At 53.6% G+C, this 15563-nt stretch overlaps 1 protein-coding gene and 1 pseudogene across 4 annotated transcripts in view; one reads left to right on the forward strand and one right to left on the reverse strand.

Moving 5' to 3' along the window:
* The window catches only part of KCNH1 (potassium voltage-gated channel subfamily H member 1), a 366381-nt gene that overhangs the window by 337559 nt on the left and 13259 nt on the right, over positions 1 to 15563 (forward strand). The gene's annotated exons all lie outside the window — the stretch shown is intronic.
* Positions 1640 to 13627, reverse strand: LOC118537937 (methyltransferase-like 26 pseudogene; annotated as a pseudogene).

Raw genomic sequence — 15563 nt, forward strand, 5'->3', positions numbered from 1 at the left:
TTGTGGTGTCTGCCCTGCCCTGGCCCATGCGCCTCTCCCTGACTAGGCGTTGCTTCCTGGAGCTGACAGCTGGGGCACCAGTGATTGGCAGTGTCGGTGATCACGGAGTAATGTGCCTCATCCGTCCCAGGGCTGTCTGCTGACAGGGTGCACTCAGCACTTCAACCCCGGGGCACCGCTCTGCACACGGGCCTGGATCCCTGTTGTTCATCTCAGCTGCTGGCCTCTGCCCTCCTACTTGGAGGCAACAAAGAAACTCTGGGCACAAGCCCAAGATTACAGGTGTAGCCTAAGAATGGACCAATGTATTTCATTATATTTCAAACCAGGTGTTTAGCGAGCACAGGCTCTGTGTGCTGCCCTGCGCCTGGGACTGAGAGCGACACAGAAATGTGCGGCCTGGTCTCTGTCCTTGGAGATCTCACGGGAGAGTATTCTTGTCTTTTGTAGAAACTTCAGTGAAGAAAAATACAAATGATGTGGTCAAATAGATGTTAATAATGTTTATAAGTAGTATTTATTTATTTACTTTTTATTTATTTATTTAACTTTTTATTTATTGGTCAGAGAGAGAGAGAGAGAGTGAGCACAAGCAGGAGGAGCGGCAGAGGGAGAGGGAGAAGCAGAATCCCTGCTGAGCAAGGAGCCCAATGCGGGACTCGATCCCAGGGCCCTGGGATCATGACCTGAGTCAAAGGCAGACGCTTAACCAACTGAGCCACCCAGGCGCCCCAATAAGTAGCATTTAATTAAGGGTGCATTAGGTATGTGTTAGACAGCCTATGTGCATTATTTCTTTTCATCCTTCTAATAATCCTATAAAGTATGTAGGCACTATTATTAGCTCTATTTTCCCGATAAGGAAACTGTTATCCAAAGATTACAAAAACTTGCCAGAGATGCAGGAGAATGCTTATTTCCACACACCCTTATCCACAAAGCGAATTGTCAAACTTCTGGGTTTTTACCTATCTGATAGTTGAAAAAAATGGTATCTCAGAGTAGTTTAAATTTGCACTTCTCTTATTATGAGTGAGATTTGGCTGTTTTTCATATGCTTAATAGTCATTTAAATTTCCTTTTCTGTGATCCTTGTCCATTCTAAAAATTGAAATGTTGGGGGTTTTTTCTTATCAATTTCTAGAAGCTACTTTTTGTAATAATAGAAATACGAATAAATATCTTCCCATTTTGTCATTTGTCTTTTAATTTTCCATATGTTGTCTTTTGTCATACAGAGCAGGTTTTTTTTTTTATGTTACCAAATTTATTATTTTAATGTTACAGCTTCTGGATTCCAGATTAGTTAGCAAGGGCTTCCTATGGTCTCTTTAAACATTAAGATAGTAAGATAATAAAATCAGGTTAAATATGGGGGATTGGACATCAGTGTCTATTTCTCATTTCTCCTGAAAATCCAAAAACCAATGAAATGACACTAGAGGATTTTTTTTTTCTTTTTTGGCAGCAAGAAACATTTTATTCCCAGGTGCTAAGCAGCCCTGGGCCACCAGCCAAGAGCCCCCAGACTGGGCAAGGCCAGTCCTCATGGCCCAGCCCTGGGAGGCAGGGACTGGCAGTCTGGGTTTGTTCCAGAAGGGGTGTGGGTGGAGACACAAGCATGGGGAGAAGAAGGGGGTTACTCTTTCTGGAATATCAGGCACTTGTTGGCTGCCATGTCCACCATTCTTTCCAGGAGAAGGCCACTGGCTTGGAGGAGCATGTCCTTCAGGAGGGCTGTGTCCCATGGCCCCCACTCCGGGCAACTGCATCTAAGGGTTAGGTCAAAATCTACATTACTCTGTGGCATGATCTTCCATTGATTTTATCAGGCCCATAGGTGATCAGCAGCACCTTGGGGGTGAGCAGGTAGGTTCCCTCCTGCTCTGAAGAGCCTCTCGGTGCATTTCAGGGGGCTGATGCGGATCATATAGATACTGAATAGCAGGTCCGGGGACCTTGGCAGGATCCCGCCCCAATTGCTCCCAATCCCAGGTCACATCCAAGTACAGCAGGGCCTTCACACTGGACAGCCCCTGAGCCTGACTGGTGACTGACACGCTGTCCCCTTCCGACGGCTGCCACTCAGCGTGGGGGAAGGTCCGCACAAAGTGGGTGGTGGGCTGGCTGGAGCCCGAGGCCACCTCATGCCCACAGATGCCACACTGGGCCAGATCTGGGTACTGCCCCAGCACGTGCAGGATGGGTTCCCTGTTCCGCTCAGCGGCTACGTTGTTGTAAGAACATTTTTCAGAGCCAAAGAGCAAAAATCCTCAGGTTGCAAGGTCATCAAGTATCTGGCTCTTCGAGTAAAGAAGACCCACATCAAAGCATATCATTGGGAAATCATGGAACTTCAGGAGGTTAAAAAAAGTCCTACAAACTTCCATAGAGATGTAATAGTTTACATGCAAAGGATTAGTGGTCAGAGTGCCTATCTCAAGAGTAATGCTGACATATGAATTCTAGTGGAGTGGGACTTGCAAAATTCTGATGGAAAAGTACTTCATTCCAGAGTTCTGTATCCAAATGGTTAGTGAAGGATGAAGGTAAAGACATTTTTAGGAATGCAGGGATTCAAATGGTTTTCAGGGAATTTTTTCCTGGAAATTTTTCCTGGGAGCCACTATAAGATTTGTTCCTATGAAATGAGGAGGAAACTAAGAAAGAGAAAGCACTGGTGAAGGGAGATCCTGAGCCTGGCAAAGCAGCCAGAACAGAATGGAGCAAGGAGATGGAGGGTTCCAGAAATGGTATCTCTAGGGGAGAAAAAAAATGGAACTAATTTCTTAGAAAATAGAATATATTATTAATGGGCATATTATAGAGATATCAGAGTATATGAAATAAATTAGTGAGGGGTTCATGGACAGCCAGGCTGATTTTTAAAAAATTGAGATAATAATTAACTTCAGGAAAAAGAAAAGGGCGTGCGTGCGTGTGTGTCTTGTCCAAGCATAAGTGACAGACCAAAATTCAAAGCTGAGGCTGTCTGATCACAAAGTTTGTCCCATGTGATCTTATAGGGAAACAAAGCTCCTGCTACAGAGTACCTGTGTGACCTTAGTAAGCCACTCTCCCTCCTGGGCCTCGGTTTCTTCACCTATAGAATAAATGGGCCACACAAAAAGCACAAACCATACACGAAAAGATAGAAAAATTTGATCATGTCAAAGTGAAAAATGTTGGTATGACAAAAGAGAGCAAAAAAACACAAGAAAAAACAAACCAAAAACGATTTAAAAACAAAACTGTGGACTAGGACAGCAGTTAGCAAACTGGCCTGACCCAAATTCGGCCCACAAGTTGCTTTTCTAAATAAAGTTTTATTGGAACACATCCACTTCCATTCATTTATGTTTTGTCTGGCTATTTTTGCACTACAGAGGTGGAATTGAATAGTTTTGACAGAGATGGTATCATGGCCTACAAAGTAGAAAATATTTATGATTTCTCCCTTTACAGAAAAAGTTTGCCAACCCCTGAACTAGGAGAAGATTTTTACAGTGTATGTGAACAGCAACAAATTAAGACCTAAGATACATGAAGTACGTTGACAAATTAATGTAAAAAAGAAAGAGAACACAGGGTTAAGGTGGGAAGAAGGGCACTAGATGGTGATGTTGAAACACAGGCAGAGGGCTCCTGGGCACAGATAGGCTCCGGACCCCAGCCTGGGACCTCACACGTGAGGCTGACCCTGGACATTCCCAACCTGCTGCAGGGAATGTGGCAGGAATTTGTGAGACCTGCCATCAGGCAGTGAAGTGTCTGCTGCTCATACCAAGGACATCAGTGCTTGGTTCCCTGCTCAGAGCCTCTGTAAGCCTCTCACTTGTCACTCCCAGTGCCCTTGGGAGAGAGTCTAATTGTTGCAACCATTGCATATAAAAAGATGTGTGCCAAGAACAATACCTTTGGTGGCTTGTTACTTTCCAATTTGCCTTAATTGGCTCACGTATTGGCTGGCTGATTTTCAAAGGGCAGCACGAGGGGGACTCTTACTTAAGTAGGAGGGGGACCTGGGACCATCAGCTCCCTGCTCATGTTCTTTCAGCCAATTAAGCTTAATCCTGGGAGCCAACCACTGAGGAGTGGCTGAGTGCTTGGCAGCTGGGCGGGAGGGAAGCAAAATAAGCCTGGATTTGTGGGCTCACTCTTGGTTCACATCTGCTCTACTTGTCAGCCAGGGATAAACTCTGAGGACGAGTGTCCACATTACAAAATAAATGATAATAGCTGTAACCCAACCACCAAGTATCCTCATCTGGTCAGGTTGACTTTTTTCTTTTATCCAGGAAAAAAAAAAAGCATGCATAAAATGTCCATTGGTGAAATACTTTTGAAATATCACTGCGAGGTGGGGGATGGGGTGAGAGGAGTAGAGGGCAGCACACGGGAACCTGTGGGCCCTGCCAGGGCTGGCAGCGACACCTCGCCCCCTCCCAGCAGACCACCCTGGTTCCCACTGCCCTCCTTTGATTATGCAGAGTGGCTTCCCTGGATGCCCGGGGACCAGCCTCCTCAGGCCTGAGGGGTTCCATTCCTGCCCCTGAAGACAGCTTATCGAAGCTTCTCCTGTGCAGAGTGGGGCTCTCTTGGCCATTCTTGTGCTCACAGGACAGAGATACTTATCTGCCAGTCTTGGTCTGAGCCGCTGTGTCCATACCATGCCCAGGTCTGACCAGACACGGCTCCTTTGACCTGGGTGGCAGGACTGCCCTTCCCACTGAATGGGTGACCCAGAAGGGCCACATTCACAGTATGGGGTGGGGGAGGGGGTGGACAGGGAGGTGAGACCTGTGTGGGTGGGTCGGGGCAGAAACTGCATTTACTGATCCCCGGGGGGTTCTGCGTGCTGTGCACACATTAGAGCTCCTTTAATTCACATGCCCACCCCAGAGAGCACATTGTTCTGTTTATACCAGTTACAAGAATGGCACAAAAAGAGACCCACTTTGGGGAGGAGAAGGTCCAAAACATAGAGGCGGAGCATGCAGTCAGAGATCTGGCCTGGAGACTGAAGCTTCCCTTCCATGGGTCTGTTACGTAGGCTGGGAGGTGAGAATGGGGAGAGGAAAAGGAGTCCCATTTTCCTTTTTTTTTTTTTTTAAAGATTTTTTATTTATTCATTTGAGACAGAGAGATAGAGAGAGAGAGCATGAGCAGGGGGAAAGGCAGAGGGAGAGGGAGAAGCAGAGTCCCCGCTGAGCAGGGAGCCTGATGTGGGGCTCGATCCCAGGACCCTGGATCATGACCTGAGCCGAAGGCAGATGCTTAACCATCTGAGCCACCCAGGCGCCCCAAGGAGTCCCATTTTCAAGTAAAGGTGGGGGGTCCCTGTTTTCTCCTCCCGGTGAGAATCAGGGAGGAGGAGGGGCCTCGAGGGGCTGCAGGCTGGATGGCAGGCTGGTGTTACAGCCCACAGGCTCCAGGGTCACGCAAGCCCAAGCTGGGCCGCTCACTCACTGTGTCCTCTCCCTTGGCCTCAGCTTCCTCCTCTGTGTAATGGGATTACAAGAGTGGCTACCCCATAGGGTTGTTGGGATTCACTGAAATAACATACACAGTGTATTTAGAGCAGCGTCTGATAGGTGGGGAGAGCACAGCGCCTGGCGGCCACTGCCACATTCAGATGACTCTGCCCCCCCCTCCCCCCCGCCGTGTGCATGCCGCCCCTGCTTTTTCCCTTCCGTGGTTCCCGCGGGTACGTGAGTGCTCACACCCAGTCTGCCCATCCTCTTACTGTTTCTTATCCCACCCTCCCTGGGAGGCTCCTCTGCAAGGGCTGCTTCTCTTTCTCTCCTGCCTTTTGTCCATCTTGTTCTGTTCTGGGCGTCTCCCTTTTAGGGCCTCTGTCCCCCTCAGATGTTTGGGTCCCCCAGAACAGAGCAGGCATCCTCAGGTCCACTCCCCCGGCTCCCTGCAGACCCCACGGCTCTTTTCTTGCTCCCTTGCTCCCCTGCGATCTCCCACAGCCTTTGGGGGTCAGAACAGACAGGTGGGACCAGTTTGCCGCATTTACGCTCCCTCTGCCTCCTCTCCCCCGAGAAAGCCAGGGGGCGCTGCAGCGTCCCTGCTTCAAGTCTGTGGGCCGAGTACAGGCGTGCGATGGAAGGACAAATGGCTCAGACATTCAGCTTCCCGGGCAGCTCAAACACCAGATGCTGAGAAACCCAAGGCCAGACTCTGCAGCCCAACCGATCAGCCTTCCTTTGTTGTCCTGGACTCAGGACCGACTCCGGCCATCTGTATACTGAAGGAAGGAGAGAGATACAATCCAGAAGCCATCTCTCTGGGGGCCGTGAGCGCCAATGGGATCGTGTGAAAGAATTACAGAGTAATTCTTACAGAGTTTGATGTGCACCCCAAACCCCCAGAGACTGCTTCAGCTGCTTCCTGACGAGGAAGATGTCACCCTCCCAGATGCGCTGATGTGGTTGACTCTGCCTGGCCCGGCGGCTGGGGAGGCGGGGGGGGAAGGACTTGGAGACAAGAAGAGGGTTCTTGGCCTTTGGCAGATTGCACGGCCAGGTCCCCGAGCCCAGCAGAGATCAAGGGCCAGAAGGAGGGCACAGTCCCTGCCTCTGTGGGGGAGAGTGGCAGCAAAGGGTGTGTGCCGTCTGCTTGGTCAGGCTGGGATTTGGCGTGACGGTGCAGCTGGGGAGGCACGTTCTTGCCCCTGCTCCCTAGGAGTGAGGAGCCGTCTGGGATTGAAAAAACACATGCCATGTCTGCACTTGGTCAACGGGGTTGCAACAGAGGTGGGTGAACACCCCTGAGGGCTGAATTGACCTCTCAGCCCCCAGGCCTGGAGGCTGGTCCCAGTCCAGGAGGCAGAACTGGGTCTGGGCGACTGACATTGGTCAAACCTTCCCATCATCTCATTCATCCTTGGGGGTGCTCAGCGCCCATTCCCAGGATAAGCTCAGAGCCTGGTGCAAGTAGGTTCCGTGTTTCTACTGTTCTGCCTGCCAGGAAGGTCCTCTTGGCCCTCAGGTGCTCAGCCTTCTCCAGAGCCCTGGAGACCTTCCCAGGGCAGCTTCCTGAGCAGAGGAGCTTGAATCTCTCCCCTTCTCAAGGCCCCTTTGCTCTGGAATCTGCAGGGATCCCAGTCCCGGTGGCAGAACTTGAGTATCAGCCAACTTGGGCTCTGGTCACAGTTCTGTAGACTCATTGACTAACATTCAACTCTGAGCCTGAGTCCTTCATCTTTGAAAGAGGGGTAATAATAGTTCCAATTTCATGGGCTTATGGTTGAGAGTTAAGAGAAGGCATGTAAACACTTAGCATTGGGCCTGACTCAGTAGAGGGCTGTGAGTCACACAGGCCACAGCTGGACAGCGGATGAGTCATCCAAAGACGGGGTATTTCTAAGACAGACCTGGGTGAAAATCGGCCTCCTCCTCCCCTGCACAGGCCTTGTGCCTACTGTTTTCTGGAAGCTTTAGGAACAACAGATCCACTGAATGATGGGAATAGACTGAGCAGAGAGGAGGAAGGAAGGGGACCCCCCGTCAGTTCCCAAGGAGAAGTCCTTGTAGCCAAGAGAACCAAGAGAAAGTCAAGGCCCTGACTGGAGCCCTCACAGGCTCCAGAGAGAGAAGCTAAGGTGCTAGGGACCCCGGCAAAGGTAACATTAGCCAGGACCCTCACCCAGCCCCCGCAGATGTCCTGTGGTGAATAAAACAGGGGCTGTGGACCCCAGGGGGGGTTCAATCCTCTCCTTCTCATGCACTGCTACGTTTCCACTTAAACTTTCTCCCCTCAGTTCCTCCCCACGGCTGCAGGGAGGGGCCCGGTCAGGAAAACAGAAATTGAAACCACACTAATTTTTAAGAGATTTAAATCAGGGAATTGGTGTCGGAAGGCTGAAAGAGGGAAAAGCAGATGTTGAGGATGCCCAGAGATTGGGAACCAGAAGCAGCAGTGACACTCCCATGGATGGGAGCATAAGAGAGTGGCATTATCACAACCAAGGGGCCAGGGGAGGGCCCCCCTTTCCGGGAAGGGTGCCCCAGGGCGCTGCTAGTGTTCAGACCTCCAAGAGGGCCGCTGCGTATCTGGTGCCGGGTCATCTGAGGAGACACCCCAGGGTGTCTTGTCCCCAGCTCTGGGGACAGGGCCTGGCTTGGGGGCACCCAGGGGGTGAGGAGCGCTGTGGAGCTGTGTTCCGACAGCCCCGTGCACAGCGGGGCTGTGGGTGCCCCAGGGGAGCAGGGCAAGGCTTGCTCAGGAGCACCGAAAGGAAAGAAGCTGCCGGAGGGTGGGCCTGAAGCTGACCGCTGCTGGCACCGTTAACTACAGGAGCCCAAGTCAGGGAGGAAGGCTCTTCTGCCCTCCCCTGCCATTCAGTCCTGCCAGGGCCTGCCATGGGCAGAAGCTAACTAGAAGCTGGCTGCCCAGGGAGTCGGGGAGACGTGGGTGGCCGGCTCTCAGCTCCAGCGTCTTCAAGCAGAGCACGGAGGGTGGATTGATCGGCAGCACGTAAATAACTGTGCACACGCGTGCACACACACACATGGACACACACACACACACACACATACACACACACCGTGGGGTGCACGGTCCATTTTAGCCTCATGGCATTCCTCTAGAGATTCTAGTAAAGGCTATTATTCCTAAGTTACGAAGACAAAACCGAAGACCAGAGAAGTTCATGGATTTACCCAAGTCAGACAGTCAATCACCAAACACGCACGGGGTGTCTACTGTGCCAGGCGTTGGTCTAGCTCTGGGGGCCCAGCAGTGAGCCAGAGCCTATCTCAGCAAGGACACGGGTCTTGTAGCTAGGGGAGTGGGGACAGGGAAGTGGGGAGACCATCAGCGCACGCTTGGAGACAGGTAAACCCAGTAATAATCTCCAGTACGGAAAACAAGTGCTGAACAGTGTGAGTGCCTCAGGCGGCATGGGGGACCGGGGTTAGGAAAGGTCCAGGCCCCGGGGGACAGGAATGTCAGCAGCTGAATACCGAGAACCCACGCACATGGCCAGTGGCCATTCTGAGTCACCCTCCCATCTGCCACCTGGGAGCCGTGTTCCCCGGGGTGGAAAAGCTCTTCATCAAAGCACATGGTGCAGAGCAGAGAGGCTGCGGGCATGTCCGAGCGGCTGCTGTGGGAAGGCCAGGCAAGGGGAGCACGGGGCCCGAGCCTTCAGCTCCGCAACCAGGACTTGGCCTGTCCGGGTGGAAGAGCGGTGGCCCCGTCCGTGGCCCCGTCCGTGGCCCCGTCCGTGGCTGAGGAAGGGGCGGTGGCACCCAGTCCCGCCTCAGCACGGCAGAGAGCCTGGCTGCTTAGGATTGGGAGCGCACGATAGAGGCACACACTGGGTAAGGGGCCCCCGGCACCCCCCAACTCTTCCTCATTCCGGGGCTCCTTCTGTAAAATGCAGCAGTCTCAGATCAGCTCAGGCCAGGAACGTCATTGGGCCATCAGTTCCCAAGGGGAAGGCTCTTTCAGCTTTCTTTACACGTGGACCCACCACCTCACATACCTCGTACCTCCGTCTGTCTTCAGTAGACACTGCATAAAGACCTTGTGAACGGCTGATCAGAGCTGCTTCCTGGTGGCATGAGGTTTTGGGGAGAGTGTCCTCTCTCCCTGTGGCAGAGCATGAGGCTTAGGGCCACGGCGAGGAATTCAGGGTAGGTCTCAGGAAAGAAGGACTGAGCATGGAGAGCCTCAGTCTGCTCTCCTGACAGGGAGGGGGCTGCTGCCCAATGCCAGGGCGGATTCACTGGGTCTGTCTGGTGTCAGAGGAGTGGGCCCCTTCCCAGCTCTGGGATCTAGGGTGCCTACAGCGGGAGACCCCAGCTGAGTTCCTCCCCAGCGCGGAGACAGGCTGTGGCTCTGCTCCCCAGCTGCACGCGTCCGGCGGGCGGAGGGCTCAGACAGTGCAGACATACATACCTGGGGCCCAGGCAGAGCTATTTTTGTCTTCAGATCCACTGCCTCACGGCCTCTGCCCCGGGTGGGGCTCAGGACCGGGTAGGGGGACAGCGATGGCTGGTGCCCAGGAGGGGAATGCAGAGCCAGAGGGGGCTGGTGAAGCCGCTGAGGGGCTATGTGTGTGCAGCTGCTCCCCTGGCACTGAGCGGGGGCATCTTGCCTCCTGAGTGTGGGCACGGGCATGTCCTCTAAACACAAGTGTGAATTATGTGCCTATGTGGCAATCTTGATGATGCATAGAAAGTTCCCCAGGTGATCCTGTCCCTCTCCCTGGCGGACCAGCACAGCTGGGGGAGGGAGGCAGGTGACTCCAGGCTTCTTCCCATAATGAAGGAGCCCTGAGTCACACAGCTGGGCCGTGAGCTTCAGGGTGGAGCTTTTGATGAGAAGTGGGAAGAGATTTAAAGTTCTCCAGTCTCCAAGAGGTGCCATTTAGGATTGGTCTCCCCAAGATTTCTTCTTTAATGATTTCTCCTGAGAACGGGCCTAGTGTGCCCCTTCCCCAGGTGATCAAGGGGACCAGAGGGACCAGAGTGGGGCCCCCTGGAGGAGGAGGCACGGACAGGCAGTCTGGTTTACAGATGGTTCTATCGGCTTCCTAGGGTGGGAGACAGCATGTAGGAACAGGCAGCGTGTGTCGCCCGGCAATGCCCCTTAAGGCTGCAGATGCTCCTCGGGAGCCTGGCACAACCCCAGGCTGAGGTTTGGGATTTTCAGACCCCATCCATTTCTCTTCTGCCATGAGCCGGCGTGCGTGTCCAGAAGCAGGCCGTGTTGCAGCTCCTGTGGCCACTCTGCTTCCCCGGGCCACCCCTTCCACACCTGTCCCGAGCTACAATCACAGCCTTCCACCTGCCTCCCACCCTTCAGTTGCCCCCCCTCACGCTCCGTGCCTTGCGTGGATAGGAAGGCCATGCTGGCAAACTCGAGCGATGCTCTCCTGCGGGAGACTCCTTGGGAATAACCGACGTAGCTGGTGTGTACAGCAAGCAGCCTGCCTGGAACCAGCACCACCTGAGAGCCGAAGCGAGCGCGCTGGTTCCCAGCTTCACATGAGGACAGCAAGGCTCAGAGAGGCAAGCCGACTGGCTCGGCACCCCGCTCCCTGTGGCTGGGGTGCGGCTCACAGGTGGTTAGCTGGCTCTGGGGACGGCGCTGAAAGGGGATTCCGTGATGAGGTGGCCTCCTCTGCTGGTGGTGTTTGCAGAGACGGCTGCTTGAGCCCGCAGGTGAACGGGGGCCTCTTTCCTCCTTCTGGCCCAGATGTTACCACGCAGCCCAGGGCTGCTCGCAGCCATGCACCCCTCCTGCATGCAGCCCTGAGTCTCGGCCGTCAGTGTGGGGCCAGCACGACCCTGGCCCTGGGGTACAATGCCCACACTTTAGCAAGGACAGGGAGACCTCTGCTGTGGCCCAAGAAAGCAGGGAAGCTACTGGGCCAGAGACCCCTCTGTGAAGTAGCATGGCATGGGCAAAGAATGGAAAAGACCCCGCACTCTCTCATGAGCCCCCATATTCCACAGGGAAGGAGATTAAGGCCCCAAAAGGAAAAGCTCAGGGAGCCAGTAACCTTCTCCCTTATCATTAAAAGAGCCCTTCACCTTCACAGAGCCCTTCTCCAGACCTGCCAGGCACTCTTGATTGGGCATGGCTCTGCGGGGAATGCAGGATTCCTCCCACCGCCCCCCCCCACCCCGTCCCTAGGTTGACATCACCCCAGCAGGGACAGGCACGCATGGGAGCGGCCCTCCAGATGAGCCCACACGCTTGGTTCAGGGCTGCTGGGCTGGCAGCTCGGGAGGAGGCGCGGGTACCTGGGTGCCCATCAGCGAGAACTGGCCCACGCTCTGAGATTCTCCCAGAGCGCCTCTCACCTCCGCCCATCCCGATGTGAGAGACTGCACTGTGTAGACAATGCTGATCCTAAGTCTGTAGTGTAGGTGTGACCTTCTCAAGGAGCGCGGAACCGGCGAGCTTCGCTGCGCCCGGAGAAGCAGTGAAGCCAACATGAACTCCTGTGTTGGAGAGCTTCGAGAGTCAGCATCCTAAAACGGGGGTTTTAACAGCATGCCAGAAAATGACTTATTGGGACAAACCCTAGAATAATCCAAACAGTGAAACTGTTACAACCATTATTTTTCCCAAAACTAGACGATTGCATGAATCAAAGAGTTATTTGCTCTTGAGCTTGGTGCGTGGGATGGTACATCGGCGGGCTGCACTGGCCGGTGTCCCAGTGACCCCAACCGCGTGCCACCGACAGGGGGCCCCAGGTCAGGAAAGACGACAGTGATGTCATCTTTAGGATCTCTCTAGGAATGCACAGGTTGTCAGGATTCACAGCTGTTTGTCCATTTTGGTAGAAAATGCCTATTTCTTTCTTTCTTTCTTTCTTTCTTTCTTTCTTTTTTTTTTTTTGAATGCATCGTTTTTTTAAATTAGTTTCAGAGGTAGAGTTTAGTGACTCATCAGTTGCATGATAACACCCGGTGCTCATTACATCATGTGCCCTCCTTAATGCCCGTCACCCGGTCACCCCATCCCCCCACCCATCTCCCCTCCAGCAACCCTCAGTTTGTTTCCTATGATTAAGAGTCTCTTATGGCTTACCCCCCTCTCTGTTTCTTTCTTATTTTATTTTTCCTTCCCTTCCTCTATGTTCCTCTGTTTTGTTTCTTAAATTCCACATATGAGTGAAATCATATGGTATTTGTCTTTCTCTGACTGATTTAAAGGTTATTTGTCCCATGGAATAATGAGACCACGTAGTGTAAACACGATTTCACAAATCACAGTCAGAGCGTCCCCAGACAGAGGGAGGCCTTACCGAGGACGTGTTGGTGGCTGAACGCTGGTCCGCCTGTCTTGGCCCCTTGGTATCTCTGAGGAGAGAGGAAGGAGGTCACCAGCTCTACATCTTGGCCCCATTTCCTCCTGCCCCACTGGCAACTTGGCTCATGCTGGGGAAGGGCTGCGTGGGAAGAGAAGCTGCTCTGGCCAGGAGGAACGCGGAGCTTGAGGGGTCTATGAGACATGGACGTAGCCATGCTCAGCGTGGGAAGTTTCAGGCTTAGGGCTGAACGAGTGAGAAAAGCAGGATTGTTTATAAACCTGGTGGGAGGGGCTTCTCACAAATGTCTCTCACTGCATCACCACAACAAGGCTGGAAATAGGAGTAGATGAGACAACTTGGGGGCTTAGAAAGATCAAGAACCGCCCTCTGTGTCTGTGGCAGCACATAGCGGGGTGGTCATTTGCACCGGGTCTGGCCTGCACCTCTGCGAGCTCTCAGCTGCATGAAGTGCGCGGTGAAGCAGGAGGGCCCTGGGAGGACAGCCGGGGGAGCACAGAGAGCAAAGGGCCGTGCTTTAGGGAGGGCCACATGCAGGATGGGAAGAAGCAGTGGCAAGAAAGGAAACCGAGTCTAGATGCCAAGGGCCACCGTAGCAAAGCACCACAAACTGGGGGGAGGCGGGGGGGCATGCTTAAAAAACAGCAATGTATTCTTCCTCAGTTCTGGAGGCCAGAAGCCTGAAATCAGGGTGCTTAGAGTGTTGGTTCCCGCTGGAGGCTCTGGGAGAGGCTCCATGCTTCTCTCCTAGCTTCTGGGTGCTGTCAGCAAACCTTGGCCTTTCTTGGCTTATAGCTGCATCGCTCCAGTACTTACCTCCATGTTCACATGGCCTTTTGCTCTGTGCTTTGTGCCTTCTCTTTTCTGTCTCTTATAGAGACACTCATTATTGCATTTAAGGCCCGCCCTTAGGCAGTATGATCTCATCTCAGGATTCTTACCTTATTACATCAGCAAAGACCCTTACTCCAAATAAGGTCACATTCTGAGGTTCCGGATGGACATATCTTTTGGTGTCCATAGTTCGGTCCACTACACTGAGGGAGCACAAAGCGAGGAGAAGAGTGACAGAGACGGCCCCAGTGAAATGCCAGAGGCCAGCAGCTCCCATGCGACGGTGCCATCTCTTTCCTGAACAGAGCCAAGGGATGCATCTCTTTTACGGGGCAGCATTGACAAGGAAGCATCCTCATCCCTCCTGGCCTTGTATCATCCTCAAGACCGAGGAACAGGTGCATCTGTAGGAGTCTTTCATGCCCTAGGTTAGTTTGTCCGAAGAAGACCTTGCTGATCCACCTGCCCTTGGTGCAGGGGCCAAGAATGAATGAGATGATGCTCATCTTGATGGGATGTCATTAAGCAGTCTGGCAAGGTCGTTCTTACTTAATGCCAGAAGAAAGAGCAGGTGGTGAGCGGTGGTGGGAGGGGCCGGCCGAGAGCAGCACTCTGAGAGGCACCGTACCAGGCCACCTGAGAGCAGAGCATCTCTAGCCTCTAGATGCTTCTTGGAGAAGGTCCTCTGGGACTTCTGTGCATTCCTGCTTCTCCCTCCCAGTGCTGTGCCTCGAGGTCACTCATGGCTAGGAGGGTAACTGGTACCCTCAGAACCCACCAGGGAGGCACGATTTTTCCCATAACCCAAACACCCAGCCCCTGCTGCTTGTCCTGACCACTCAAAGTCTGGATTTCACCTTAAGTTATTCCTCCATCCTGAAGAATTGAAGGGCCACACAACCTAATGTACCTGAGGAGTCGTCCACCCCCCTCCTTGAATGCTCTGGGAGCCTCAGCTTCTTGGCCAGATCTCTGTGCTTCATAGAACTGCCCTTGAATTCTTTAGAGAAGTTGCTGAAGGATGGGGAGTGAGAGAAACTAGTGGAAAGGGCAGGCTGGGCAGGCATAGGGGTTATCAACAGACACTGGGAAAAAAACGGTCCTTTTCCCTAAAATCCAAGGCGTTTTCTCTTAGCAGAATGGCTCAGAACTCAGGCCTGGGCGGGGACTCAGGTGGCCAGGCTTTGAGTCTCACCTCCACCATTTGTGTGCCCTTAGAGAGGCACTTACCTTTCTAGGCTCCGTTTCTTCATTTGGAAAATGAGGATAGTGATGGGACCCGCTGCTGGGGCTGCTGTGAGGATGGCGTGAGAGAGCACACGTCAGACAGGGGACAGCAGGCGCCTGGCGCACGGACGTTCTCCCTCAGCGTCAGCGCCACCCACCGGGGCTGCTCCCGCAGACACATGTTTCTCCGTTGGCGACATTTCTGCCTTGGGTCATTGCCTGCGCTGTCCCTGTCTGGATCCTTCCGCCCAAATTCCTTCCAGAATCTTCTCAAGGGCCGCCCCCACAGAGAAGGATCCAGCATACACTTCTGCAGCAACTATTCGACGCCAAACAGCCTTTTGAAGGGTTTACTGAGACGGACCAAGCTACCCCTCACACGAGGCCCATGACCTCGGTCATGTTACCTGCTCGTGCAGGTGAGGAAGCCGAGGCGCGGGGAACACGATCCCCAGGCTGGCTGGTTTCCGGAGCGTGTGCTCGTGCTGTCTGTCGCTGGCGCCGCCTCCACCCGCGCCCACCGTGCCCGCCACCCTGGGCCCCGCGCCCCGCGCCGGCTGCCGTCTGTGTCCCCGCTGCGCTCGCCCCCCTGTGTCCCCGCGAGCCGGCGGCCCCGGGACGAGGGCGGGCAGAGCTGGGCTCCGGCCCCTCTAGCTGCAGGTGCTCGCGGAGCACCGTCTGAGCTCCGTGAGGGACG

The sequence above is a fragment of the Halichoerus grypus genome, chromosome 7 (genome assembly GCF_964656455.1).
Source record: "Halichoerus grypus chromosome 7, mHalGry1.hap1.1, whole genome shotgun sequence".
Classification (NCBI taxonomy): domain Eukaryota; kingdom Metazoa; phylum Chordata; class Mammalia; order Carnivora; family Phocidae; genus Halichoerus; species Halichoerus grypus.